The 23,591-nt window shown below is 37.1% G+C and overlaps 2 protein-coding genes across 4 annotated transcripts in view; one reads left to right on the top strand and one right to left on the bottom strand.

Annotated features, from left to right (window-relative positions):
• The window catches only part of alpha-PheRS (phenylalanine--tRNA ligase alpha subunit), a 134,294-nt gene that overhangs the window by 67,343 nt on the left and 43,360 nt on the right, over window positions 1-23,591 (bottom strand). The window lies entirely within an intron of this gene.
• Window positions 1,338-23,591, top strand: part of LOC136847216 (uncharacterized) — a 68,010-nt gene continuing 45,756 nt past the window's right edge. For both annotated transcript variants that reach the window (XM_067118667.1, XM_067118665.1), the window contains exon 1: window positions 1,338-1,395. The gene's annotated coding sequence lies outside the window, so the exon portion shown is untranslated. The remainder of the gene's footprint in view (window positions 1,396-23,591) is intronic.

The following is a 23,591-nucleotide window of genomic DNA, read 5'->3' as shown; positions in this document are numbered from 1 at the left end:
TCACCATATTTTCCCCCTCAGTCTCACGTTAGGATTCTGCGATTATATCTAAGCTCTTCGTTGGGAGTGTCGGTAGAATTGTGGCCTAGCACTCGCTAGACCCGAGTTCGACTCTCCGGCCGGCTAATGAAGAGTTAGAGGAATTTATTTCTGGCGATAGAAATTCATTTCTCGCTATAATGTGCTTCAGATTCCACAATAAGCTGTAGGTCCCGTTGCTAAGTAACCAATTGGTTCTTAGCCATGTTCAATATGTCTAATCCTTCGGGCCAGCCCTAGGGGAGCTGTTAATCAGCTCAGTGGTCTGGTAGAACTGAGGTATACTTAAACTTTCTGCGATTATATATAAAACAAGTAAAAAATGAGCCGAAGTTTCTTCGGCGCAATCGAGTTTTCTGTACTGCCGCTACAGCGTATAATCAAGGCCACCGAAAATTGATGTACCTTTCGGTGGTCTCGGTATAATGCTGTATGAGCCGCGGCCCATGAAACTTTAAGCACTACCCGGTGGTGGCTATCCTATATCGTTGCCAGAAGCACGATTATCGCTAACTTTAACCTCAAACAAAATAAAAACTACTGAGGCTAGAGGGCTGTAATTTTGTGAGTTTGATGATTGGAGGGTGGATGATCAACATACCAATTTGCAGCCTTCTAGCCTCAGTAGTTTTTAAGATCTGAGGGCGGACAGAAAAAGTGCGGACAGAAAAAAGTGCGGACGGGCAGACAAAGCCGGCACAATAGTGATCTTTTACAGAAAATTAAAATAACCTCTGACCTTTTGTCTAATATACAAGAATATGGTTGGGTGTCTGTTTCTTTTTGTATATGTATATATAACGTGTATACACTTTATGCTAATATATATATATATATATATATATATATATATATATATATATATATATATATATATATATATATATATATTAGATAGAATTCTGTTTTAACAGAAAATTTAATTATATATATATATATATATATATATATATATATATATATATATATATATATATACATATATATATATATATATATATATATATATATATATATATATATATATATATATATATATATATATGTATAAAGATGTTCATGTACAAACCTAAATAACGCTTACTCAGAATGGAAAATCATGGCAATCATTGCTGAATAATTAAACCCCATGAATGAAAGTAGTTCTACAAACAGCGGGCGTTGGTTATGCGTAGGGGAGTGGAGGTGGAGGAGGATAAGAGTGGAAGGAGGCGGTGGAGGAGGATAAGGAGGGTATGCGGTGGGAGGGAGAGTCAGCGCTGGAAGAAGCTATATAAACGCCGGGCACTGATGCCCTTCTACACAGTCGTCATCAAAGTCGCTAGTAGGACGGTGAAAGAGGACACTGCTAGAGAGGTCAGTCGCACTCCTTGCTCCTTCTGGTCCTTGGCAGGGACATCCTAATTTTAAGATCCGTGCAGCGAGGCTCGTGAATTAGCGCTTCTTTCGATTCTGCGTCGTCTAATGGTCGCGAAGTGCTCGTAGCCGTAGCCCTGAGGCGAGTGATCATGAAAATCTCGATAAATCACGTAATTCGGAACGAAGTAATTTGAGGGTGGCTGCAGGTTTGCCCTCCGTGTGTTACTGTAAGTGTGGATTTTGGTTCTGCTTGAGAAGTCTCTTAAAATCTCACCATACTCTTTTAAGATGTCAGGGAGATGGTAAAACATGAAGTGGAATGCTTTGCCGACGAAGAGGATGGACGATGTCATACAGCATTACCCACTTAATTTTTGGGAGGGGGGGAAATGTTCTTAACATTTACCGTTATTGCTACTCGAGATAAGCAGACATTCATATAAACAAGCTTCTAGAGAACAAAATGTCCTGATATGAAAGAGAGAAACAAAGAGAATTCTTCTTCTTCTTCTTCTTCGTTTAACGTGCTTTTTCCCATTTTTCATATGGGGTAACCACGATGCCTTCTTTTGAAGGACTTTGATAAGAGAGTAACAGAATGATAAAGACAGGTCAACAAACAGATAAACACGCACGCATATACTTACAGAAACAGCAACAAACGTTAGAAAAACAAAGGCCGTAGTACTAGATATCTGACAGGGAAATTTTTAAAGCATTATCGTAGCATCTCTCAAGCATCAGCGTTACAGAAGCATCATGGTATCATCAGCAGTAACGAAGTTTTTATGCGTGGTTGAATTAGCGTTTTTTCCATCGTTCTCTTGCATAAACTGGTTTTGTAAATCGTTTTTCTCAAAATGCAGAAGCCAATGGGCCGGTCAACCAAGTGTGCTAGAGTAACTTAAGATAAAAACGAATAGATAATATGGAAAGGAAGATAAGGTCAAAGATGAGGCTTGTTGTCGCTAGTGAAAGCGGCGAATCCACTTTCACCCGGTTATGATGGCTGAGGAAAACAGGAGGAAAAGAGTTCCAAGGCATAGCGAAAAAAGGCAATTAATTATATCACAAAAAAATTACTTTAAAAGTAACTATCAGGAACAATATTGCAAATACTTTTATTTTAAAGAATGTGACAAATACCAGTCATGAAGGACGGCAAACTTACATGCTTCAGTTGGTTTCTCGGTCACACTGTGATTCATTTCCACTCACACTAAACTCCTAATGTCTCTTACAAGTGTCCCCCACAACCCCCAACCCACCCCCGTGGACACTGGAGTTTATGCGCCAACATCATGTAGCCCTCATAGGGGGGTCATTTATTCAAATGTTTATCAAATTGAATGTGGTCAGAGCTCGTAGCTCATTATAATTCCCTGACCTCAGCTCGACCTGCGAAACAACCTTCAATAAAAAATTTTATTTTTAATTTTTACCAGTCAGTCGTGTGATGGATGACTTAGCTGTGTGCAAAACCTGCGAAACATCTTTCATTTTTCCTTTTTGTCAAGCGCAAAAAATCATTCTCGGATTAAGTCAGCTTAACCACAAGGCTTTTGATATTTGGTATTACCACACTGTTGTAATCTCTTAGGATTTTATTTTTTTTTGACGATGCTCATATTATCCACATTACGGATTACCTTGTGAATAAAAAATAAATTAAAAAATATATAAATAAATACATAAGTAAATTAATAACTGGGTAAATAAGTAGGGTTATTTGTCTTTCCAAGGACGTGTTACCCCATATAATGTGGCTACGTCTACAGCGGAGCCAGACAACCATTTTGGTTTTTCAGAAAGCGGAAGCTTGTTGGGCACCTTGACGTTTTTTACTTGAAAAGCCTTCGACCAATTTTAGGCCTAACCTCTAAAACGTAAGCCTAATCAAGTCGATGGGGATAAAATAATGGTGTTCAAGGGACCCACAGCAATACCTTCGGATTCCGCGTGTTGTTTTTGCTTGCTAATATCAGCATTTGGATGTGTGACCACAAAGGACTGATAGGGTCTGCTGGCACCTAAGCTCCCTTGGACATAATTGAGGTCATGTCAATATAATTCCAAGATCAATGCTTGGAAATCTGCAACATTTCATGGCCGTCTGGTGTGAGGGTCAACTGGACACCATGTGACACGAAAAGCCGAAATATTCAGACTCGGTCAAGAAACTAAACTAAAGTTTGTGTAGGTTTATTGGTGAGTTATCTCAAGCTAAGCCTATTTCAACATCACGCACAGACAGACTGATATGTGAAACGAAAAGCGATGTTATTCTTTATTTTATGCGGACATACTGTAGCCAAGGAATGAAGACGGTTGATGGAAAATGAAGTGTTATTTCAGGTGATTATGCATCCCACTTTTAGGTTTAACAAGAAACAAGATCGTCATTTAAAATAACAAATACACGCATACATATGTACATATGTACTTATATATATATATATATATATATATATATATATATATATATATATATATATATATATAAATATATATAAATATATATATATATATATATATATATATATATATATATATATATATATATATATGATACATAGATAGATAGATAGATAGATATGTATACACACATATGTCTATATGCGTGTGTATGTGTGTGTGTGCCGCCATGGTGGTGCAGGGGAATGATTCTCGACTACCAGTAGAGAGGGCCGGGGTTCAAATCCTGCTGCTCACTGATGGTGTGGATTGCGCCACTGCAAAAATCCGGCAGCCCGTCAACCTAATGGTCAGAAAAAAACCCGAGAGGTTCAGTAGGAAACTAGGTACCAGACCTTGGGCTGGGAAGTTAAACAGTGGGCCTAGCGACACACTGGCCACGTGTCATAGGCATTGGGACCTGTCGCCCCCCCCCCCCCCCACTGGCTGTTGGCCTAAGAAACAGGAGATCAGCACCTGCCCTATGATCGTACAGAGGCCCAGGAGAAAAAAAATATACATGTGTCTATATCTATCTATATATTTATTTATATATATGTAAACAGATAAATAAAGGAGTCGTATATATACGACTTCTTTGTACGAGGTGAAAACTGACATCCTGACTTATATGCCAGAAAAACTAATATTCTGTGCAGGGTGCAAGTTGATACATATATACATATACATATACATATATATATATATATATATATATATATATATATATATATATATATATATATATATGTATATATAACTATATATATATACATTTTATATTTCACGTTACTTTTCATTTTAAAATTAATGCCATAACTACCCTAGTTTTAGGCTCTCCATCATACATCTAGCTGGGTAAATTTCCCTCCGAAATTGAATTTTTCTTGAATATTTCATAAAAATTCCTATCAAAAGCTTTTTATAATGTTGTGGACAAGATTTTAGTAACAACTTTTCTGATCCATTGTGAAATTTAATGTTTCTAAATTGATATTGCCACGATACCGTATACTACTATGACTTTTCAATCAAAAGTTAAACAAATCATCGAAAAAGAGTTTGGGTTTCTAAAACTGATATATAATACCTATGAATCCACTAAAGCAGGTGGCTTTTTTAATTATAAGGACAAGCTACAGACCTTTATGAAGTCCAACATTATTTGCAAATTTGAATGACCAAGATGTCTTGGTAGTTATTTTGGCTCATCAAAGAGAATGTTGCAGGTCCGTTATTTCAGCCACTGAGGTTTGAGCTACAGAACTGTCTCACGAATTACTAACTCCGAATTTTCTAGTATTAGAAATCATGCCGTTAAATGCAAGATTGATACTGATAAAAGACATTTTTCCATAATTGGAACTACGAAACAATCTGCCTACTTAACGACCCTTGAGTCTTTGTTTATTAAACGTCATGCACCTCTTCTAAACTCCAACGTGTCTTCTTCTCCTCTGCACTTGGCCTAAGAGGTATTTTCTGGGCATGCGCGAGGCGAGCTTGTGGTCTCACTTCGTCTTACCCTTTCTTGTGATCGGGTTGGCTTAAAAAATTCTTTGCTCTTTTTTGCCTTTTATAAATTTTGTCATTTTAAAGAATGTATATACTGTTTTTAATTTAGCTTTTATTTTGAATTAAGAGAATTAATATGTATTTTTCAATTTTACAGACCGGTGATGTGTTCAAGTAACACGAAACGTTTCTAACAATAAATATGTAACTGTTTCGTTGACTGTCGTCTTCTTTGGACTCCTGCTTGTTGATGTATACTTCCGCCTGAATGCGTATATTTATATGTATATGTATATATATATATATTCTATATACATTATGCATATATGTATATACATACATACAGTATATATATATATATATATATATATATATATATATATATATATATATATATATATATACCTATATCTCACACACAACATTAGTTTTCTGGTATAGGTCAGGTAGTCAGTTTTGGTCATAATTTGTTACGCAGAAAAAGTAAGTAAGTATGGCTTAGTTTTACCAGACCACTGAGCTGATTAACAGCTCTCTAGGGCTGGCCCGAAGGATGGAACTTATTTTACGTGGCTAAAACAATTGGTTACTTAGCAACGGGACCTACAGCTTATTGTGGAATCCGAACCACTATAGCGAAATGAATTTCTATCACCAGAAATAAGTTCCTCTAACTCTTCATCAGCCGGCGGCGGGAATTGAACTCCGGCCCATCAGACCGACGGTCTGAAGCTCAACCAACTCGGCCAACAAAGGGCTTGCGTTGCGCAAAGAAACGACTTCTTTCTTTCGATCAGTTTTAACCTCGTCCAAAGGAGTCGTATTCCGTGACCTTTGAATGGAGAGAGAGAGAGAGAGAGAGAGAGAGAGAGAGAGAGAGAGAGAGAAGGCGATAGCATAAACCAATCTTAAGCCCACAGCATCTGAAATGCCACTTGTTTTGGTGTTCTACATTATGCGCCGGAGCGCTATCCGAGCGGCACTTCTCCCTTTTAGACGCGAGGTCATCTTCAGGGTTACGTCCCCTGGCATCCAGAGGGATTTTGCTTAGGGGCATCGGCGGGTATTTTAGCAATTCGTTTAACTCTAATTAAGAATTCTGGTCAGAGCTAACGGTCGTACAGAAGACATGCATGAAAACAACGAAGACTCAGTATTATAGAGAGCGAGTACTAACATGTTTTCGACACTTGCGACATCAAAAGATTGTCTCTTGTGAGGTAACCTACTCTCACATTTTCTCTATTTGTAAAAAAAAAAAAAAAAGCCTCGTAGTAATCGACTCTCTAGCCATCTATTCTGACAGCTTCCTTACCTTTAAAAAACTTAGTAAAAACCGGTTCTCTTTCCCTTCGTTTCTTGCACTTCCTTATCTTTAAAAGTATCTTAAAATTTGGTTCTCTTCCCATCCTTTTCCACGGTTTCCCTGACTTTGAAAATACCTTAAAAACCTTCTGCATTTCCCATCCACTCCTATAGTTTCCCTACCTTGAAAAACCGTATTGAAAACAGGCCTTCTCCCCCATTCATTCCTTCAGTTTCCCTATTTTTAAAAACCTTCTTAAAGAACTTGTTCTCTTCTAATCACTTCCGACAGTCTTTCTACCTGTAAAAACCCTGTTAACAACCAGTCTCATTCATATGCATTCCTTCGGATTCCTTTACTTTTAAAACACTTAAAAACCGGCCTTCTTCACTTCCATTCCTATGCTTTTCCTACTTTGAAAAACCCCATGAAAAACCGTCTCGTCCTTTCAAGTCAAACTATTTTTCTGAAACCCTAAGAAAAGAAAAGAAAAAGATAATGCCTTTCTTCCCATCCAATCTAACACTTTCCTTAGCTTCAAAAACGGTTCATGTCATCTTCCTTCCCATCTTCCCGTGCCCGAACTGGATGCGCCGAGGAAGGCGCAGTTAGGGAAGAGACGGTGGTCATTGGCTATGAATAGTCCTTCCCTCCGGGCGGCGATTCCAATTGGAAGATGACTTGCCGCTGACTGCTTTTTCTCCAAGTGTCTTTTTTTTTCGCTTGTATGCATGGATAGGGAGTGTATACCCATTGGCTTCTTTGTTTTTCTCTTGCAGAGTGCTTGAAAGAACAAAAGCACAAGTAGCTCGCTAACGACTGTTTTTTTTTTTAACTACTCACTCTCATGCTTCGTTTAATTACAAAATAGTATCGCTATCAAATACTTTTTCCTCCGGCCTTCACTCTTGATGTTTTGTCTTAATTGCAAGAGTGAAAAAATGGTTCGTCTAATCCAGTTGCACTCTGTTTTTTGCTTAAGGATACTCGACGGAGCAAGAGCCTGTATCGAATTGAATATAGAACTGAATACAGAACTTAGTCCAAGGGTCAAGCACTGGAACTTATGAGGTCATTCAGCGCTGAAAGGGAACTTTACAGTAAGAAAGTTTGAAAGGCGTAACAGGAGGAAAACCTCAAAGCAGTTGCACCGAATCAATTGTTAGGAGAGGGTGGAAAGTAAGATGGAAGAAAGAGCATATGAAAGGAAGTACAGTAAAAGGAATGAAAGGGGTTGCAGCTAGGGTCCGAAAGCACGCTGCAAAGAACCTTAAGTAATGCCTGCAGTGCACCGCATGAGGTGCACTGACGGCACTAGCCCCCTACGGGGAAGAGCCTGTATCGGCATAATGGCCGCTTAGAATAACAATGAATGGCCTACGCTGACTACATTCTTCTCCCCTCGTGCATTCTGAACTTTTGTTTTTATTGCAAAAGCGCACGAGCTGGACGTCTGCCTATAATCTTGTCTAAGGTCTTGTATGCCTGTGGCAATCGGGGAATTAGAGCGGGGGAGATTAACCACAAACAAAAAAAATAAAAACAAGTAAAAAGTGAAGGTGAGCTGGGGTACGATGACTAAAACCCGGTCCGTACTAGATGCAAATGCCATCCACTATCTTTCGTAAAAGTCATGATGTTTTTGATGAAGTCAGGTATGCGAATAAGTGAAAGAAACATGAGAGAGAGAGAGAGAGAGAGAGAGAGAGAGAGAGAGAGAGAGAGAGAGAGAGAGAGAGAGAGGGTATTGATAAGTTCTTATGTTTACTGCAACGTAAGATTCTGTGATAAAGCCGAGAAGTTTTCCGTCTATTGCGAAATATGACAACAAATTATTTGCTCTCTCTCTCTCTCTGTCTCTCTCTCTGATGACCAGAATGTTCACATCGCAATAACCATGGACAACAAGAATTAGAGGAGCATGACCCAGAAACACTAGTGGATCCAGAAAAATTTCATGGGGGACACCAATTTTCATATTATACATACATGCATACATACATACATACATACATACATACATACATACATACATACATACATATACATACATACATATATATATATATATATATATATATATATATATATATATTTATTTATTATATATATATTATTTCTATAATAGATTTTTTATTTTTTCCTATTTTTATATTTTTCATTTATGTTATTATCATCTCAATCTTCAATATTATTGTCATTATTTTTCATGGGGGGGGGGGGCCGCGGGGCACGTGCCCAGGTGCCACCCCACTGGATCCGCTAGTGCCAGAAAGAATACAAGTAACGTGCAAGATTTACGCACCTGGCAGGCTTCAGTTTACTATTAATAGATATCAACATTAATCAGACAGTCATCTTCATAACAGAGTTTTTGTGGGACAGAGAGCAGGATGATGACCTTCAATGAACGAGTTTGTTCTCTCTCCCCCTTCTCTCCCTCTCTTGCTTTCCTATCTGATGAAAGCATATATTTAAAAATTGCAGCCACAGCGTCACTCACCACTGCAAGTACAAGATTCGTTTATGGAACACGGACATTTGGGGGTGGGGAGTGGGGACTGTGTTTATATCTAAACCTGCATTAAATGAAGCCAAAACGAAGTATTCGGAGAGCGCAAATCGATAAGACTTGTCCCTTTTATTCAAAGAAAGAATGGTGACTAATAAACGTGATGATATCAGTCTTCAAAGGTGAGTTTATCGCTGTTGGCAGTAGGCGAACGCAGGCCATTAAGGGTAAATTCAAGCATGTTTTCCTCTTCTGTATATATTTAAAGGTTTTTGTACACATAAAATTTTATACACACACAGACACACACACACACACATATATATATATATATATATACATACAGTATATGTACATATATATATATATATATATATATATATATATATATATATATATATATATATATATATATATATATATATATATACAGTATATATATATATATATATATATATATATATATATATATATACAGTATATATATATATATATATATATGAGTATAGTATATATATATATATATATATATATATATATATATATATATATATAAATATATATATATATACTGTCTATGCACGTGCACACATATGTGCATATATGTATATATTCCTTTCTACTTATTGTCCTTGTTTGGTATCATACATATTCTTTCATGCCTCTTAATTGCTCATATATTCTTTTAATATTGCCTTAGACGCTCGGTATGTTTCCACACTACTCAGGCGTTCATCCATGATTCAGCAGATCAAGTACTGAATGCGGCAATGACAGTTGTGTTTTTTTTTCCCTCGAGCCTCCTCCTCCACCCTTTGTCACGGGATACTGCTTGGTAACGAAACAAAATCATCGTAACAATGACAGAAACACCGAAGCCTAAGCCTTTGTTGGTGAATGTCTGTATTCACGGATCTCTTGAGCTCATTTCTGTTATTCTCTACCGATACAGGACGGCTTCTGAACATGGGTCTTATCGAATAGTTCTGCTACTGAGTTTGCTTCAGAATAGTTCTGCTACTGAGTTTGTTTCAGGTCCTCCATTCAACTCTTTTTAATAACAGGTTCTCCAGAAAGCCTAGGCAACCGAAGGTTTCTTGTAGTCACCGCAAGATGCAATCTGTGGCAAGGCCTTCGCCCGTCAAGCAAAACTTTTTTCCATTTTTTTTTTTTTACTCAAGTTAAACGGTGTATGCGCTTGGTTGGAGACCGAACTATAACTAGCTCTGTCTCTTTCATTCCCGCTTATCTCAGATCACAAAGGACTTTTAAGGATATCATGTTTCCTAGGGAGCTAGGGAACATATACAAAATCCTAGCGGGAATGCAGGCAACATGCCTCCTGCCGGCTCTCGAAAAATTCTTCGGGAGATAAGGCGACAGAGTTAGGACCGTTCCATACTGGAAAAGCACGAGCATATCCAGAGGTACCGACTTTGCCGGGCTGTTTTCGAAAACCAACAGGGAGGTTAGAACGATAAGTGAGGAAACATGCTAAACCGCATGAACAAAGCGGATGGTTCGGTTCTGGGAAAGCTTGTAAAAATACGAAAACTGATTCTTTGCTGCCTTGTCCAGGAGAGAAGATATACGCTGCAAATTGCATATCTCACATTGCTCAGTTTTCCATTATGGCTCTATTCAGCATAATCTGATCCTTTAAGTTGAATAGCAAAGTTCCAGTACTAAGAACAATCGTCGTTTGCCTATATACACAGATACATACATACATTCATACATATATATAACACGATATACATTTATACATATATATAACATGATAATGTACATGCATAGCCGCGCATATATAACTGCTTTACGGGTGTGTTCTCTCCAAACGAAAACATAACATTTAATATTGTTTTTTTTCCTACAGTACTCAAACCTAAAAGGCGTCTCTCTATATGCATTATGTACAATCTCTTGTAAATAAATTTAAAAGATATATAACCAATTGCTTTAGTGAAAACGTTCCAGCAAAGCGAAGCTTCGCTTACGACAAAAATTGGATACATATAAAACTTCGAAGCCGTCCCTAAATCTTAGCAGCTATTCCTCGGCTCATGGCTCACCTTTCCACAAATTTTCATTTCAGTACAATATTAACGTTCTTAGGTATCTTGAGGATTGGCAGACACCGCTGAATACGTGCCTTCTGTCTAGTGTCTACGGTGGTAAACAAGTAAAAAATGCGCCGACGATTTCTTCGGCGCAATCGAGTTTTCTGTACAGCCGCTACATCGTATAATCAAGACCACCGAAAATAGATCTATCTTTCGGAGGTCTCTGTATAATGCTGCATGAGCCGCGACCCGTGAAATTTTAACTACGGCCCGGTGGTGGCCTGGCAATCCTCTAGCCTCAGTAGTTTTCAAGATCTGAGGGCGGACAGAAAAAGTGCGGACAGAATAAAGTGCGGAAGGACAAACAAAGCCGGCACAATACTTCTCTTTTACATAGAACTAAAAATGTTTAGTCATTACCCACTGGAACTGGTATCTTTTGATAAATCCACCCTCCAATTACTAGAGAACGGATGACACCCTAAGACTGTTTATTACTGACGCAGTACTGTACTTCGTTCTGTTATGAGATATTGCAGGTCTCAACCTCGAACTAACGAAGCCCTCCAGGGCGTTCCCGTACTGCGCATGCGCACGTCAGGACCCGGATTTAACTGTCCCGTCGCCAGTGATAAGAGGGTCGTGAATCGCCCGTAAGATAGAGGAGAAAATGAATGCTTTGGGGAATAAAAGATAAGAGACTGTCAATCTTGATAAAAACTTCAGTGTCACGGTGGAAAAATTACAAAGAAAAGACTTTACAGCTAAATGTCACCAAGAACTGAGTCCTTGAGTCTGTTGCCGCTTACATCAGACTCTTAAGGCCAATTACAAGTTTCTAAGAATAGATTTTGGAAAGCCACTACAGATGATCACGGGAACTTAGGTGCCAAAGACTGACATTTATTGCATAACTTCACAGATCAAGACACCAGCGGCGTGGCGATCAAGTTGCTTGGATGGTTTCTAATTGATGGTCAACCGTAAAAAAAAAAAAAAAAAAAGAGTACCAATCATCCCCAGGTTTGCTTAACTTATCTGATTAAGAAGGGAAGACGCGACACTAGTCTTATGATTTAACCACGTATCATAAGATTTAGATCTATGTAATCGTACATTTGCAGCTCTCCTAAAATATCACGCTCGTTGTCCTCGTGCGTATCATTCTTTCGTTCGTTAAGAGGAGAAAAACAAGCGCACACACACACACACACACACACAAAAGCACATTCCCTACATATGACAAAAATGGTTACGGGCTGCTCTAGGAGCAAGAGCCCATGCTGGCACAAGGCCAACTAAATCTGAAACAACAACGACAAAAATGGGAAATAGAAGGAAGAGAAGGAAGGGAAATCGCCAATAAATAAAGACAAGATAATAGCTAAATATTTACGTACATATCCAACATTACATTGTATATGAAACGTTAATAAATTTTGCCCAGTTATGCTGAACGAGGATAAACAGAGTTCTGACTGAGACAGGTAAATAATTTCAGTATAAAAAAAAAAAATCATAAATTTGTCAGTACATCCTGGTCCTAAATTCCACTGGTGGAAAATACAGTCACGATTTTGCTCTTCGTAAAAGGTCCTCTTATAACCCAGAAGATATGACGATTAGCGCTGTACGCTCAAAAACATTGTTTTATTTGTTTTTCTTTTGTTTTTTCATTCTTGTCATATACGGGTATTTAATTCTATTAAATTTTGCTAAGCGATTAGTAGCCATCTCAACTTGTTCCTTATGGATGCTAACGCACCTTGAATAATAATAATAATAATAATAGTAATAATAATAATAATAATAATAATAATAATAATAATAATAATAATAATAATAATAATAATAATAATAATAATAATGTTTGTTGTCTGCACATTTTCTCCCGCGATTTTGTATGTTCAATCTTTATAGATGTATGAAAATAAAACAAAGAAGATAAAGAATCAAAGAGGAAAAGTAAGAACTCCCACCATGTTACTTATATACTTATAGGGACAGGTACACGGGAAGTCATCGCGCATCAGTCATGTTATGCCAAGGTTACGTTCCCTTTGCCCCAAAACCACGAGAGGGGGTTAAAGGAAAAATGATTTAAGCAGTGACCTTGACCCATCGGCTAAAAAAGAAAGAAAAATAAAGGGGGATATCTTGACGATCACGTACAAAAGAAATGCGAAGCTGAGAAGCTTCTTTAGTTGAAAACAAATGTCTGAAGATATTAGTTTGAAACATTGACATTTTGCACTACTAAAAACAAATAAAAAATGGGCCCAAGTTTATTCGGAGCAATCGAGTTTTCTGTAAAGCGTATAATGCTGTGTGAAACTGTCAGCCACGGCCTGGTGGTGGCCTTTGTTGTTGGCACCTATAGCGGTGCTAGACGCACGGTCGTGGCTAACTTTAACCTTAAATAAAATGAAAACTATTGAGGCTAGAGGGCTGCAATTTGGTACGTTTGATAGTTGGAGGGTGGATGATCAACAGACCAATTTGCAGCCCTCTAGCCTCCTCAGTAGTTTTTAAGATCTGAGGACGGACAGAAAAAGTGCGGACGGACAGACAAATAGCCATCTCAGCAGTTTTCATTTACAGAAAACTAAAATGCAACCCTAATTCACATCTAAAACCAACAGTGGTAGTTGCTATTTTGAAACATTTTGAAACAGAAATGGCACTGAACAAATATTTGATGAATATTCGATAACACTTTGCTTTCATCTCGCAGCAAATATGGCGCTGCTGGTACGGAGAGCACATTTCCTCAGTTACTTTGTGTTGTCATTTCAGGTTAGATGTCTACGTCGATATACCATCGAATGAAATTTTGGGTTTTCACTTTATTTCTGTCCTGGAAATCGCTGTCGTGATAACGTGTTAGTCACATATTTCTTGGTTTATTGAAAAGTAAATATTCTTCAATAGATTACACATACACACACTCATATATATATACATATATAACTGAATCACGAAAACATGGAACGTGATGCTAAGTGAAGGACGACAGTCGAAAGGCCTCGCAGCACTCCAGTGTTTCTCTTTCCTTCGTGGATTTTGTCTTTACTTATTTATTTTACGTGGCTAAGAACCAATTGGTTACCTAGCAACGGGACCTGCAGCTTATTGTGGAATCCGAACCACATTATAACGAGAAATGAATTTCTATCACCAGAAATAAATTTCTCTAATTCTTCATTGGCCAGTCGGATAATCGAACGCGGGACCAGCGGAGATGCTAAGTGAAGGACAACAGCCGAAAGGCCTCGCAGTACTCCAGTGTTTCTTTTTCCTTCATGGATTTTGTCTTTATTTATATACATATATTTATATATATATATATATATATATATATATATATATATATATATATATATATATATATATATATATAAAATTAAACTACAAATGTTGTTTATATATATATATATATTATATATATATATATATATATATATATATATATATATATATATATATATATAGAGAGAGAGAGAGTAGAGAGAGAGAGAGAGAGAAAGAGAGAGAGAGGGAAGATAGTCAGTAACCTTTGCTGCGATAACTCGGGTATTTAGGTGACCCGAAGTGGGTGTGTGCACCTTGGAGGGCTAAATGATTGCGAAACTGGAGCAGAGCAAATCCTTCCGGTGAAGAAATCGGGTTCCAAGGATCCTGATGGAATAGGAGTGATCCCCCGAGATGGGAGGTGTGGATGTTGTCGTTGAATTACCAGTTTCATTTTCACAGACCAATTCAGCATCACAGTTATTGTCCATTTTGATTAATGAGGTAAATTTACTTTTGCAACAGTAGCAAAATCCATTAGCTTTTGGTTTTGTGACAGCTTGTGGCATGTTTTGTTCTACTGAAGTAATAATAATAATAATAATAATAATAATGATAATAATAATAATAATAATAATAATAATAATAATAATAATGGGGACGATTTATCGTCAGCCTTCCACAAGAAGAAAATAACACCATCAGAAGAACAGAGAAGGAGTATTTTAAACTGAACGGCAATATAGTAGCAATCAGATTCAATAAAATATGCTTAAATGAACGGTCACTACCGAAGTAATAATAATAATAATAATAATAATAATAATAATAATAATAATAATAATAATAATAATAATAGGTAAACTCACAAATATGTGAAATTGTCATTTTTGTTTTCCTCTTATGAAATTAGTTCATCATTTCCTCAGCACGTAAATCTATTATAATTTTCTCGTATTAATCTGTTGTCCCTATCATGAGGCGGCTCTACAAAACACAAACCAAGGCACGTCACTTCCACATTCAACAGTTAACTGATACATCAAATTCCTCGGCAGCAGACAGGTTTGATTTTTTCGTTCTTCTTTTACGCTATTAGAGCCATGTTTAACCTTTCCGAGCTCTTATTAAAAATTTCATACTAAAAAATGGCCAGTCTGGTTCATTTTGTTGCTCTCACATAGGTAATTTTGATTTCCCTCGTGCATGTCGCTTTTAGCATACAAGCAATTCATTCTCGTACAGCAGCGAGTTTAAAAGTTGATGTCGAACGAAACCTTTACGCTCCGCATCTCAAAGTGGTCCGCCAAACTGGACGGTCCCATCTGTAAAATTGGCCTTTATTTTGCGAGGTCTATTACCCTCAATTATCGCGGCACTACGCCGTGAAGAGGCACTGTTTGAAGACATCTTCCTGTAACAAGTGGTCAAGCAAGATATTTCTCATCTCTCTCTATCTCTTACGTAAAATAATGATACGAAAATAGAAAGACATATAATTGCAAAGGCAATCATTATAATCTCTACTCGTTTATTCATATTCACCGCTAGACATTTTCCAGTGAAAACATTATTTTTTCTGTTTTTTATACTCACGGTATTAAAGCTGAATGAATATATCTTGTTTATTAGTATGGCATATTTTATATATATAACGTATATATATATGTATATATATATATATATATATATATATATATATATATATATATATATATATATATATATATATATATATATATATGTATATATATATATATATATATATATATATATATATATATATATATATATATATATATATATATAATAATAAAAGATATCAACAATAAACGTTTTCATATACCAGAAAATAAACAAAACATTTTACACTGAAGTTTTTGCTCCTACATAGGACCTGAGGAAGCATACTGCACAGAAAACGCATATATGTAGATGACCTTTTAAAGTACATGAATATGCATATCACGTCCATACCTTCATAAATAAAAGCAAACGGGTGACCTTTTTTTGAAACGCCACTAAATGTCAAGAGTATATAAAAAACGACCTTGGCTATTTTAGGGACACAAATATTAATGAGCTTGACTTCAGTTTCTCGACCCAAGCTACTGTCGGTCAGGCCAAGTGAGCAGTCATGTTAAAGAAAATTCTGCATCATATATCACCGTGGCATATTATGTTTTGAATTTTTTTTTTTTTTTTTTTTTTTTAAGTAGAATGCACCAAGTCTTCCAGCGTCTGGAATCTGTAGTGCAAACTTCTTCCATCTATATAAAAAGTAACCCCGTTCTCTCTCCATATCGACACCACTGAGGCTTCCTCTTTACTATCTGTTATGAAGTAACCCAGGACCTTTCACCTTTGTAGTATATTTTCTGCTTTATTTTTTACTCTGGTGTTGATGCCGGTTTAATTACTTTATGTCATCGATATTTTTCATCTTTATTATTGACGTGGGTGTCAATTTATTTACCCTTTGATACAGAATTCCCCCATTTACATTTTTAAGTGAATGCTTATTTTATATTCCGCATGGGGGTTTATTTTATTTTCGATTTGGGCGTCTTTTACTATTCTGCAACATTATTACTTACGTTTATATACATGACTTGCAGCAAAGATGCTCATTTTTATTTTTAATATAGCTTCTAAAATACTTAAGTTAAAAGGATCTTATTTTTATGTCTGATATCGATTCCAACTTATGTGAATTAAGACACTGAATCTTATCTTCATTTTAGTTTTCTGAAAAGAAAAGTATTGTGCCGGCTTTGTCTGTCCGTCCGCACTTTTTCAGTCACCCCTTAGATCTTAAAAACTACTGAGGCTAGAGGGATGCAAATTGGTATGTTGATCATCCACCCTCCAGTCATTAAACGTACCAAATTGCAGCCCTCTAGCCTCAGTAGTTTTTATTTCATTTAAGGTTAAAGTTAGGCTTAATCGTGCATCTGGCAACGATATAGGCCAGACCACCAGCGGGCCGTGGTTAAAGTTTCATGGGCAGCAGCTCACAAAGCATTATAGCGAGACCACCAAAAGGTAGACCAATTTTCGGTGGCCTTGATTATACGATGTACAGAAAGCTCGACTGCGCCGAAGAAACTTCGGCGCATTTTTTACTTATGTTGATTCTAATCTAATTGATGTGCGACATGAGATTTCAAATTTTGTTTGTTTGTTTAACGAGAAAATAGAAAATGGTAACTAGAGGAGCTAACGATGCCTTTTTCCTCTGCAGCCCGTCAAATGGTTGTTGTTATCTAAATGTCAGAGAGAGAGAGAGAGAGAGAGAGAGAGAGAGAGAGAGAGAGAGAGAGAGAGAGAGAGAGAGAGAGAGTCCTTGCAATGAAATCGAGAGGAGACGCAGAAAAACTTGATCGGCGAAAAAATACTTGTTGTCTTTGTTTGATTTAACTTCTTTTAACTCGGCCTTATTTGTCGTCTCTCCATCTCCTCGGATATGTAATTTTCATGACTTTTTTTTTTTTGTTGGCCGTAGTATCTTGTTCCCTTTCCAGTTTATTTATATATTTGTTTATTTTGTTCCTTAGTCCTCATTTCTATTCCAAGCATCTCTATCTTTCCATTTCGTGTATTATCGTAATTTTTGGCGTTCTTAAAATTTTGTTTTATTTTCTAAGTCTCCCGATTGTTTCGTTTCTTAAAAGTAATGCTTTATCTAGTCTCTTTTCTATTATTCCTTCTCATGTTTCTCCTCTCAGTTTCTTACCCTTTTGAATAAACCTATCATTTGCCTCTTTTTCCGTGACTTTCCTTCATAAACCACGATTCCTCTTCTTCTCATCTTTCTAATGGCTCTCGTCTTCCTTTCCCTTCAATCACCCCCCCTCTCTCTTCTTCATCAGCCATGTTCTTTCTTCACCTCAACCACACGACGCTCGCTCTCTCTCTCTCTTTGTCTCTCCCTCTCTATCCACTTCTTTTTTTTCTTATTTTCCAAATCTCTATTCGTAACAACAAAATCTCTCTTTCTCTCCCTCTCACTTATTCTCATTCATCAGCCGCGTCCTCACCACGCCAACGAAACGACCTTACCTCTTATGATGAACCAAAATTCTCTCTTCATCTCATCCCAGCGACAGATTCTTGCCAGACGTAAGATCAAACATCTTCTAAGCCAGAGTGAGACCATCCCTTGCTCGGATGCACCTCGGCAACCTTTACCTATAAATTGAGATGAATTACAAGTCATGCGCCTTATACGGCGAGGAAAATACGCTATTCGAACGTCTCGTTTTGAATGTGGGCTGTCTGACGAAGGCAAAATTGATAAATAGCAGCAGTGTGTATAGGAAATGACGCGTAAAGTCTTGTGACAGCATTTGGAAGGAAGAGAGAGAGAGAGAGAGAGAGAGAGAGAGAGAGAGACTAACTGACCTTACAATACCAATAGTCATCGACGCAGACAAAGAGAGACTACAAAGAAATGAGAAGACTCATATTGCTCCACTAACGACGCAAACGCCCCAGTCCTTGTTTGTCATCTGCTAATGCGCTGTCATTAACGCATTTCTTTGACAACATTTACCCGAGTCGCTGCTTGTACAAAGGAACATATCATTAAGCACTCCTCAAGGGAACTCTGCATTTAATGGTTTAATTCTTCCTTGACTTTCCTTACACTGACGACTTAAAATCCTCACTTTGGCCGTGTGTCGGCTGCACTGGACCATTTAGGTTTTTTGCAAGTTCCAGTTTTTTTTATGCTCATCTTCCTCCTTTTATCGAGCTTTGGCACGACAAATATGTATTTCATTGCATCTTTTTATTTTTTGTACAAGTCATTATGATTACATGGTATTGCATCTTTTTCTTTTTTTGTATAAGTCATTATGATTACATGGTAACAGAGTAAAGGATCTGCTGTTTTATCATCGTCCGGTGAGCAAACCTAAGCAAGAGGGTTTGAAAATATGTAACCTTTTAAAAACATTAATGATATGGATCGGTCGCTATTGTTTTTCACATACTGCGCATTCCAACGTTGTTTCTTTGTCACAGGGTTTAATTTCTATAATGAGGGGATGGATAAACAGTGCATTAAATGATTTTAACAGTGGCCTTTCTTTTAACATCTTTCCATTTTCAGAACGGAAATGAGAATTAAAGAGACACCGAAAATAATTTGTGGGAGTTATAAATTTCAGTAAAAATCTGTCCAGTCTTCTTCCTCTGTCTTCCCTCATTTTTACATAAAAGTTTATGCTTCTTGCCGGCTTCCTCTGAAGTAATGTCTTTCTTTTTTCTTGCTCTATCGATTGTTTTATCTAAAGTTGAGGGTACGAATTTACTTACGAGCAAAAACATAAATAGACAAGTAAAAAATGCGCCGAAGTTTCTTCGGCCCTATCGAGTTTTCTGTACAGCCGCTACAGCGTATAATCAAGCCCACCGAAAATAGAACTATCTTTCGGTGGTCTCGGTATAATGCTGTATGAGCCGCGGCCCATGAAACTTTAACAACGGCCCGGTGATGGTGTATCCTATATTGTTGCCAGAAGCACGATTAAGACTAACTTTAACCTTAAATGAAATAAAAACTATTGAAAAAAGTAAGTATACCTTAGTTTTACCAGACCACTGAGCTGATTAACAGCTCTCCTAGGGCTGGCCCGAAGGATTAGACTTATTTTACGTGGCTACAGGGCTGCAATTTGGCATGTTTGATGATTGGAGGGTGGATGATCAACAAACCAATTTGCAGCCCTCTAGCCTCAGTAGTTTTTAAGATCTGAGGGCGGACAGAAAAAGTGCGGACTGAAAAAAACTGCGGACGGGCAGACAAAGCCGGCACAATAGTTTTCTTTTCGGAAAACTAAAAAGTGCTCTTCTTCACAAATGTGCTTCCCGTTTAGCTCTTATGCCAAGGATACTTACTTAGGCCGACTAAATGGGGTATGGTATCTGCCTCTCATCAGGTTTTCTCAAGAAACTGCTGATGGATATCAGTTACGTTTTTGTAAGGAGGCAGGTCATGGGCCAACGAATGTATGACCAAATTATAATAAAGATCCATATTTCAAATACGGACTCTATTTTTTTTTTACTGTTAGTAATACAGTCTCATCAGTGAGAATCGCCTACTTTTCATGTCTGCAGTATTCTATCAAAACAAAATTGTATGAGAACAGCATGCAATAAAGAATGACATACTAAAAAAAAAAAAAATTGAATGACAGACGCAAAAATTTTTTAACAACATAAATAGCCATTTTTGTTGTGTCAAATCCTCAAGGACAAGATCGCGCATAGAAAGAAATGATATAAAACAAAACTGAACCCCGATTGTCGGAGACCCTCAGCAAGTAAACCCCACCAGCGCTGCGATGAAAGCCACACCGCCTTCGCAGGAGGGCCCTGGAAGGAGGAGAGCAAAGCCAAAACGCTGCCTTCACTCGGTCTCTCAAGGGGCGGGAAGCCTTGGCTCAAGATGCCGCAAAAACCATAATTCATAGACTCAGGGGACATCATTGCGGAGCGGATCGGATCCAAGAGCTGCACGCGATTTCCGACGCTCGCGAATTGCCTCGTTTAATGATTGACTGGCTTGGCGGACGAAATCTCGTCTGATGATAGTTATTATTCATCATTGTCGATTCACTGGGTCTTGTTAGCGCGAGGTCAAATGGATGGTATCTTATTATTGTGTGCTATTAATGCCTTTGTTATCTAATTTGTTCCGGATTTGTAATTTTTTTATGCTTAACTTCCTTAAGGTTTGTGACATATCCAGCCATTATCCTCAGTGGATGCATCAAATAGAATTTAATTTAAGTAAAGAAAGCGAGAATAATTACGCACGTTAAAAAATCCCAAAATATGAAAACGTAAAAGAAATGAAATTTCAACAAAATTTAAGATCACTACTTAAATGCTGTTGAAATCACCGATAATCTGTAATAAACTAATGTTACTAAATTTTTCATTGAAATCGCTAATAGTAATATATAGCTTAGCTCACTACTTAACCAACCATTGAAATCGCCAATAACAGGCACAATTAGAAATTGACTCTTGTCTCATTACTAACCAGTATATTTTATATTTATATCTTCTCTTTATCATTTATTTGCCGAGTGTGTTATTTAAGATGACATTTTTATACCAAATGTGCGTATTTACTTACCTATATAACTATAAATTTCTCCGTAGTCCATTTTTTTAACATTTTTGTTTTTTATGCTATTTAAAAAAAATTTTGATATGAACTGCCGTTACTCCCGCTTTAAGCAGTTCTTTTTTTTTTTCCTTAAAAATAAGGGCTGTTTATTCCTAAAAGAAGACAGTCTTGCATTCATCACTTCATCACTGTTTCTAACCTCGTTTGTGTGAGAGAGAGAGAGAGAGAGAGAGAGAGAGAGAGAGAGAGAGAGAGAGAGAGAGAGAGAGAGAGAGAGAGAGAGAGAGCCTGTTACTCCTATTCCGACATTTTCCATAAGCGTAACGTAATCACTCCTCCTCATTGAACAACTATGATCAGACAAAGAGATGCAACATGATGTGCAGGTATATCATTATTTTCATTAGCGAGTATTTCTTCATCTTTTTTTGAAACCTTTGAATGAATATGGGATGACAGAGAGATATTTAATCAATATCCTAATTTTTATCATTAACATACCTTTCTTTCATTGCAAGTTATGAGAGAGATACAATATCATTAAAATTTCATTTTACCTCATTCTGAAACCAATCTAGGTGTAAAAATAGTAATAAGTACCTGATGTAAAAACTAAACGCAATCATATTTTGAAAAATTATGACAAATCTCACATCATTTTTTTTAATAATCTTGGAACCAGGTTAGAGTCGTAAAAGGAAAGAATAAACCAACGTTTAGCAAAAACCCCTCCAGGTATAAAAGAGCCATAAATCACTGTGTTAATGGTCTGACGGAATTTTTGTGATATGATCTCTGCTCCAGTTTGCTACTTTTTGTTCTTAATGCTCTCGTTTTGCCACGTTCTTGTTCTTGATGCTCATATTTCCTACATTGTTCTTTTTTATAATTTGCGTTACCTCGCTTTCTACACTTTTCGGCTACATTCTCGTGATTAATGTCTATTTCTATAATTCTTATTCTCAGTAACCCAGGTAACTGTCTCTTCTTTATGATATAATTTAGCCGCCGCTTTTAGTTTTCTGTAAAAGAAAACTATTGTACCGGCTTTGTCTGTCCGTCCGCACTTTTTTCTGTCCGCTCTCAGATCTTAAAAACTACTAAGGCTAGAGGGCTGCAAATTGGTACGTTGATCATCCACCCTCCAATCATCAAACATACCAAATTGCGGCCCTCTAGCCTCAGTAGCTTTTATTTTATTTTAGGTTAAAGTTAGCCATAATCATGGGCCGCTGTTCATACTGCATTATACCGAGACCACCGAAAGATAGATCTATTTTCGGTGGCCTTGATTATACGATATACAGAAAATTCGATTGCGCCGAAGATACTTCGGCGCATTTTTTGCTTGTTTTAATGGTTTCCTTCGATGGTCCTATTCATAAAGTTCTAGTTTACTGCATGCTATTACTCATACTTTGAGTTTGCTTCAATGTTATTCTTTGGTCTCGTTTCATATTTTCCAACTCCTCATAACATATTTTTCTGCATTTTCGTTCTCAATATTGTCGGGTGATATATTTTGTTCACTTTGATACCTTTGTCTGATACATTCCCAGACTGTCTAATTTCTAATATTCTTTACCACACTCTTCATCTTTATCTCCTGTGCCGAATTCTAAATCTTGACATTCACATTTGCGAAGTACCATTGTTTTATTTTGAAGACATAAACAAATAAAAAATGCGCCGCAGTTTTTTCGGCGCAATCGAGTTTTCTGTATAGCGTATAATCAAGGCCACCGAAAATAGATCTATTTTTCGGTGGTCTCGGTTTAATGTTATATGAACCACGGCCCATGAAACTTTGACCACTCTCCCGTGGTGGCCTGTCCTATATCGATGCCAGAGGCACGTTTATGGCTAACTTTAACCTTACACGAAATAAAACTACTGAGGCTAGAG

Source organism: Macrobrachium rosenbergii, chromosome 16 (genome assembly GCF_040412425.1).
Source record: "Macrobrachium rosenbergii isolate ZJJX-2024 chromosome 16, ASM4041242v1, whole genome shotgun sequence".
In the NCBI taxonomy this organism is placed as follows: Eukaryota; Metazoa; Arthropoda; class Malacostraca; order Decapoda; family Palaemonidae; genus Macrobrachium; species Macrobrachium rosenbergii.
This window is presented reverse-complemented; position numbering and strand designations above follow the sequence as displayed.